Raw genomic sequence first — 5,942 nt, 5'->3', positions numbered from 1 at the left:
GGCATCATGATAGCATCTGGAACCTGGTAGCTGAAAAAGAGTTAAGATATAAGGCAGAACAAATTGTTTGACTAGTCATGAACCTAAACACAAGAATATTGCAGATGAAAGTTTGTTGTCTCTGTTTTGGAAAAAGCTAATAGATCTATTTTAGGTATATTCCAAGGGGCCCATGACTTTACTAGTTTTTGCCTAAGCCTGACATCTAACATGCAGGTGGACATCAATAACAACAACAATAATAACTACAACAATAAAACAACAAGGGCAATGAAAGGAAATAAATAAATATTTTTTAACAAATTACTTATGGTTGTTGTTATTGATGTCGTCATTGTTAGATAGGACAGAGAGAAATAGAGAGAGGAGGGGAAGACAGAGAGGGGGAGAGAAAGATAGACACCTGCATCCCACAATGACCTTGGGTCCATACTCCCAGAGGGATAAAGAATAGGAAAGCTATCAGGGGGAAGGGATGGGATACAGAGTTCTGGTGGTGGGAATTGTGTGAAGTTGTACCCCTCTTATCCTATGGTTTACTCAATGTTTCCTTTTTATAAATAAAAAATTTTAAAAAGTCAACAAAAGGGAAATACTTAAGTAAAATATTTTAAAAGAATAAGCAAACAACAACAAAAAACTATGAGGCAGGCATAGATTGATGGCATAATGGGTATGCAAACAGACTCTCATGCCTGAGGCTCCAAAGTCCCAGGTTCAAACCCCTGTACCATCATAAACCAGAGCTGAGTAGTGCTCTGGTGTAAAAAAAGAAAAAAAGAAAGAAAAGAAAACACAGTCAAACTGTATATATGCCTAGCCTAGCATACGTGTTCTTTCACTGCTTCCAGACTGCTTTTTTTTTTTAAGTTAGGATTTAGCAAATTTACTTGTTTTGTTTTGTGTAATTAAAAAAAAAAATTCTCTTTTCTTTCTTCCTTGGATAGAGACAGCCATAAATTGCGAGGGAAGGGGATGATAGAGAGGGAGAGAGACAGAGAGAGACCTGCAACACTGCTTCACCACTTACAAAGCTTTCCCTGCAGGTGGGGACTCTGGACTTGACCTGGGTGCTTGTGCATTGTAACATGTGAGCTCAACCAAGTGCACCACCATCTGGCCTCCCAGACTGCCTTTTTATTCAGGTAGAGAGACAGAGAAGAAGAGACACCAGGGCATGAAGTGTCTCTGGTGCTATGATAGTCTCAGGCACTTTTCCTACCTCTCTGATTTCAAATACATACATACATACGTACATATGAGTGTGTGTATTTTTTTTTATTTAAAAATTTTATTTTTTTTACTTTTTTTTTTAATTTATAAAAAGGAAACATTGACAAGACCATAGGATAAGAGGGGTACAATTACACACAATTCCCACCACCAGAACTCCATATCCCATCCCTTCCCTTGATAGCTTTCCTATTCTTTATCCCTCTGGGAGTATGGACCCAAGGTCATTGTGGGATGCAGAAGGTGGAAGGTCTGGCTTCTGTAATTGCTTCCCCACTGAACATGGGCATTGACAGGTTGATCCATACTCCCAGCCTGCCTCTCTCTTCCCTTTTATTTATTTTAAACCAGAGCAATGGTCAGCTCTGGCTAATGGTGTTGCGGGGGCTTGAACCTGAGACTTAAAAGCCTCAGGCATGAGAATCTCTCTGCATAACCATTATGCAATCTATCACCACTAGATTTTATTTAATTTTTAGTGAAAGGGATAGTAAGAGAGAGAAAGAAAACTAGAATATCACTCTGGTACATGTGCTGCAAGGAATCAAATTTGAGCCTCATGCTTGAGAGCCCAACACTTTATTCATTCATTGTGCCACCTCCTAGACCACCAAGTAAGTATATTTTAATAAGAGGAAAAAATTGAATAACAAGCTTTTATGTAAATCTCCGGTATACATCATTCTAAATCAGTGTCTGAATATACTAGGTAAGATCACCACTAGTAGTCCAATAATTGAGATCAAGGATAGCACAACGGTTACGCAAAAGCCTCTCATCCTTGAGGCATTGAAGTTCCAGGTTGAATCACAGTACTATCAGCCAGAGCAAAACATGCTCTTTTAGTCAATTGATTACTTAATTAATAAGATGACTTGGGGGCCAACAAAACAGCTCATTTGGATAGTATGCAGAGGCATGCCATGTACCATGTCTTCAAGTTCAGTCCCCAGTGCATTGAAGAAAGCTTCAGTCCTGTGGTTTCCTTACCTCCCTCTCTCTGTCTCTCTGTCTCTGTCTCTCTCTATCAGAAAAAGTCAACTCACACAGTGAAGCCCCAGAAATGAACAAAATGATAATGATGATTTTAAAATAAAAGGGCTGGATGGTGATGCAACAGTTAATCGCCATGTGCAAAGACTTGGGCCCCAACTCCCCACCTGCATGGGGGGAATGCTTTACAAGCAGTGAAGCAGGTCTGTAGGTGTTTATCTTTATCTTTCCCTCTCTATCTCCCCACCCCTCTCAATTTTTCTCTGTCCTAACAATTTTTTTTTAATAGAAAGGGGGAAAAAAAGGTAAAAATGGCCACTGAGATTGGTGGATTTGTCTTGCAGGCACTGAGTCCCAGAGATAACCCTGGTGGCAAAATAAAGAGCAGCCTGGGAGGTAATATAGTGGATAAATCATTGAACTGCCAAGTATAAGTTCTCAGGTTCAATCTCTGGCATTGCATTTGCCAGAATGATGCTCTGGTTCTCTCTGTATGTCATAAATAAATAAAAGTCAATGAAATAGCTTGCTTACTTAGTGTGCTACATTGCCACATGAATGACCCAGGTTCAAGCCTAGCTCCCACTAAATTGAAGGAAACTTTGGTGGTATGATCAATTTCTCTGTCTTTCTGCCTCTCAAATAATAGTAATAAAAATAATGACTGGGGAGATAGCATAATGTTAATGCAAACAATTTTCTTTTTTAAAAAAAAATTTATTTATTCATTTTCCCTTTTTGTTGCCCTTGTTTTATTGTTGTAGTTATTATTGTTGTTGTTATTGATGTCGTCATTGTTGGATAGGACAGAGAGAAATGGAGAGAGAAGGGGAGAGAAAGATAGACACCTGCAGACCTGCTTCACCACCTGTGAAGCATCTCCCCTGCAGGTGGGGAGCCGGGGGCTCAAACCAGCATCCTTCTCTGCTGGTCCTTGCACTTTGCACCATGTGTGCTTAACCACTGTGCTACTGCGTGACTCCTGCAAACAATTTTCATACCTGAGGCTCTGATCTCTGAGCTCCCAGGTTCAATCCCCAGCACTACTATAAAACAGAGCTGAGCAGTACTTTGGTAAAAAAAAAAAAAAATTCAGGAGGGAGTAGATAGCATAATGGTTATGCAAAGAGACTCTCATGCCTGAGGCTCAGAAGTCCCAGATTCAATCCCCCCACACTACCCACCATAGACTAGAGCTGACTAGTGTTCTGGTAAAAAAAAAAAAAAAAATTCAATGTAATTCTGAGCCTAGGATGTGGCTCAGTAAGTAGAGTGTATGCCTTACCACAGGTCACAATCCTTCAGCAGTTTTTTTTTTCATAAACATTTATTTATTCCCTTTTGTTGCCCTTATTGTTTTTATTGTTGTTGTTATTATTGTTGTTGTTGTTGATGTCGTCATTGTTGGATAGGACAGAGAGAAATGGAGAGAGGAGGGAAAGACAGAGAAGGGGAGAGACACCTGCAGACCTGCTTCACCACTTGTGAAGCAACTCCCCTGCAGGTGGGTAGCCGGGGGCTCAAACTGGGATCCTTACGCCAGTGCTTTGCGCCACCTGCACTTAACCCACTGCACTACCACCCGACTCCCAGCAGTGTTTTATAGATTTTGGTATATAAGTCTTTCATTTCCTTGGTTAATTCCTAAGTGTTGGGACATGGAAGATAGATAGCTCAGTGTGTTAGAAGACAGGACTTGTACCACCATAAATCAGAATTAAGAAGTGTACTGACTTCTATGTTGGTATGTATCTCTCTCATAAATATGTAATAAGTTCTGGGTTGGGAAAACAGTTTATTGCATCAGATTGTCATCAGAGGCACCACTAGAGGTCCTAGATTCAATCCCTAGCACCACCATAAGCTAGAACTGAGGAAAAAGAAAAGAAAAAAGTCAGAAGCATTTTATTCTTTTTGATGCTGTTGTAAATGGAATTATTTCTTTAATTTCCTCTTCAGACTATATATTGTTAGTGTGTAGAAGAAAAATTGATGGGGGGTATAGGTGAGGGGTGGTGATAGTGTATAATGGTTATGTACTCTCATGCCTGAGGCTCCAACCTCCCAGGTTCAATCTGCACCCCCCACCATCATAAACCAGAGCTGAGCAGTGCTTTGAAGAAAAAAAAAAAACACCTGCAGTACTGCTTCACTGTTTATAGGGTTTCTCTTCAGGTAGGAACCTGGGACTTGAACCTGTGTCTTTGTATATGGTAATGTGAGCACTCTACTGGGTGAATCACCACCTAACCCCTGTTTATTTTAACTAATTAGTTTATTTACTTATTATTATTCTTTTGCCTACAGTGTTATTGCGAATCCACTGCTCCTGGAGGCCATTTTTCCCATTTTGTTGCCCTTGTTGTTATCCTTGTTGTCGTTGTTATTATTATTATTGTTGTCATTGCTGCTGTTGGATAGAACAGAGAAATTGAGAGAAGAGAGGAGACAGGGAGAGAGAAAGACAGACACCTGCAGACCTGCTTCACCACCCATGAATTCCCCCCCCCCCCCCCCGCTGCAGGTGGAGAGCTGGGGCTCAAACTGGGATCCTTATGCCGTATTTATTTATTTTTACTAGAGCACTATCCAGCTCTAGCTTATGGTAGTTTGGGGATTGAACCTGGGACTTTTTTTTTCTTTCCCTTTCTTCCTTTGTTTTATTTTCTTTTTCCTCCAGGGTTATCACTGGTTCTCAGTGCCAACACTACAAATTCACTGCTCCTGGTGGCCATTTTTTCCCCATTTTATTGGATAGGACAGAGAGAAATAGAGAGATGAGGGAAGGTAGAGGGGTAGAGAAAAAGACAGACACCTGCAGACCTACTTCACTCCTGAAGCATCCCCCCTACAGGTAGGGAACCAGGATTGAACCCAGATCCTTGCTCAGGTTCTTGTGCTTAGTATTATGTGTGCTTAACCAGGTGCACCACAGCCAAATCCCCTGAACCTGGGACTTTGGAGCCTGGAGCATCAGGTATGAAAGTCTCTCTCTCTGTCTCTCTCTCTCTCCCTCCCTCTCTCTCTTTTTTTTCCTCTAGGGTTATTGCTGGGGTTTGGTGCCAGCACTATGAATCCTCTGCTCCTGGCGGCCATTTTTTCATGTTACTGGATTGGACAGAGAAATTGAGAGAGGAGGGGGAGACAGAGAGGGAGAGAGAAAGACACCTGTAGACCTGCTTCACCACTTGTAAAGTGACCCTCCCACCCCTGCAGGTAAGGAGCTGGAGGTTAGAACCTGGAGCCTTGCATTGATCCTTGTGCTTTATACTATGTATGCTTAACCCGGCGTGCCACCACCATGCCCTCCATGCCTTTGTGCCACGTGCGCTTAACCCGCTGTGCTACGGCCCAACTCCCTCAGTCCCAGATTTCTAACTTACTATATAATCTTGGGCTGGAGTGTAAAATCTAAGTGCTCTTCCAAATATAACTTTCTGTGACATACACCTCTCCTCCCATGTAAATACAAATGAAATGTATCTCTGAGGTGAGGTCCAGTAAGGTAGCTCAGATCTGTTGGAGTACAGAATGTGCATGCCTGAGGCCAGGCGGTAGTGCACCTGGTTAAGCACACACATTATAGTCAGTGCACAAGGACCCAAGTTCAAGTCCCAGGTACCCACCCACAGGGGGAAAGCAGTGATACAAGTATCTCTCCTTCTGTCTTCCTATTTCCCCTTCCCCTCTCAATTTCTATCTTTATAATAAATAAA

Source organism: Erinaceus europaeus, chromosome 1 (assembly GCF_950295315.1).
Source record: "Erinaceus europaeus chromosome 1, mEriEur2.1, whole genome shotgun sequence".
Classification (NCBI taxonomy): Eukaryota; Metazoa; Chordata; class Mammalia; order Eulipotyphla; family Erinaceidae; genus Erinaceus; species Erinaceus europaeus.
Note: the sequence above shows the minus strand (reverse complement) of the source record.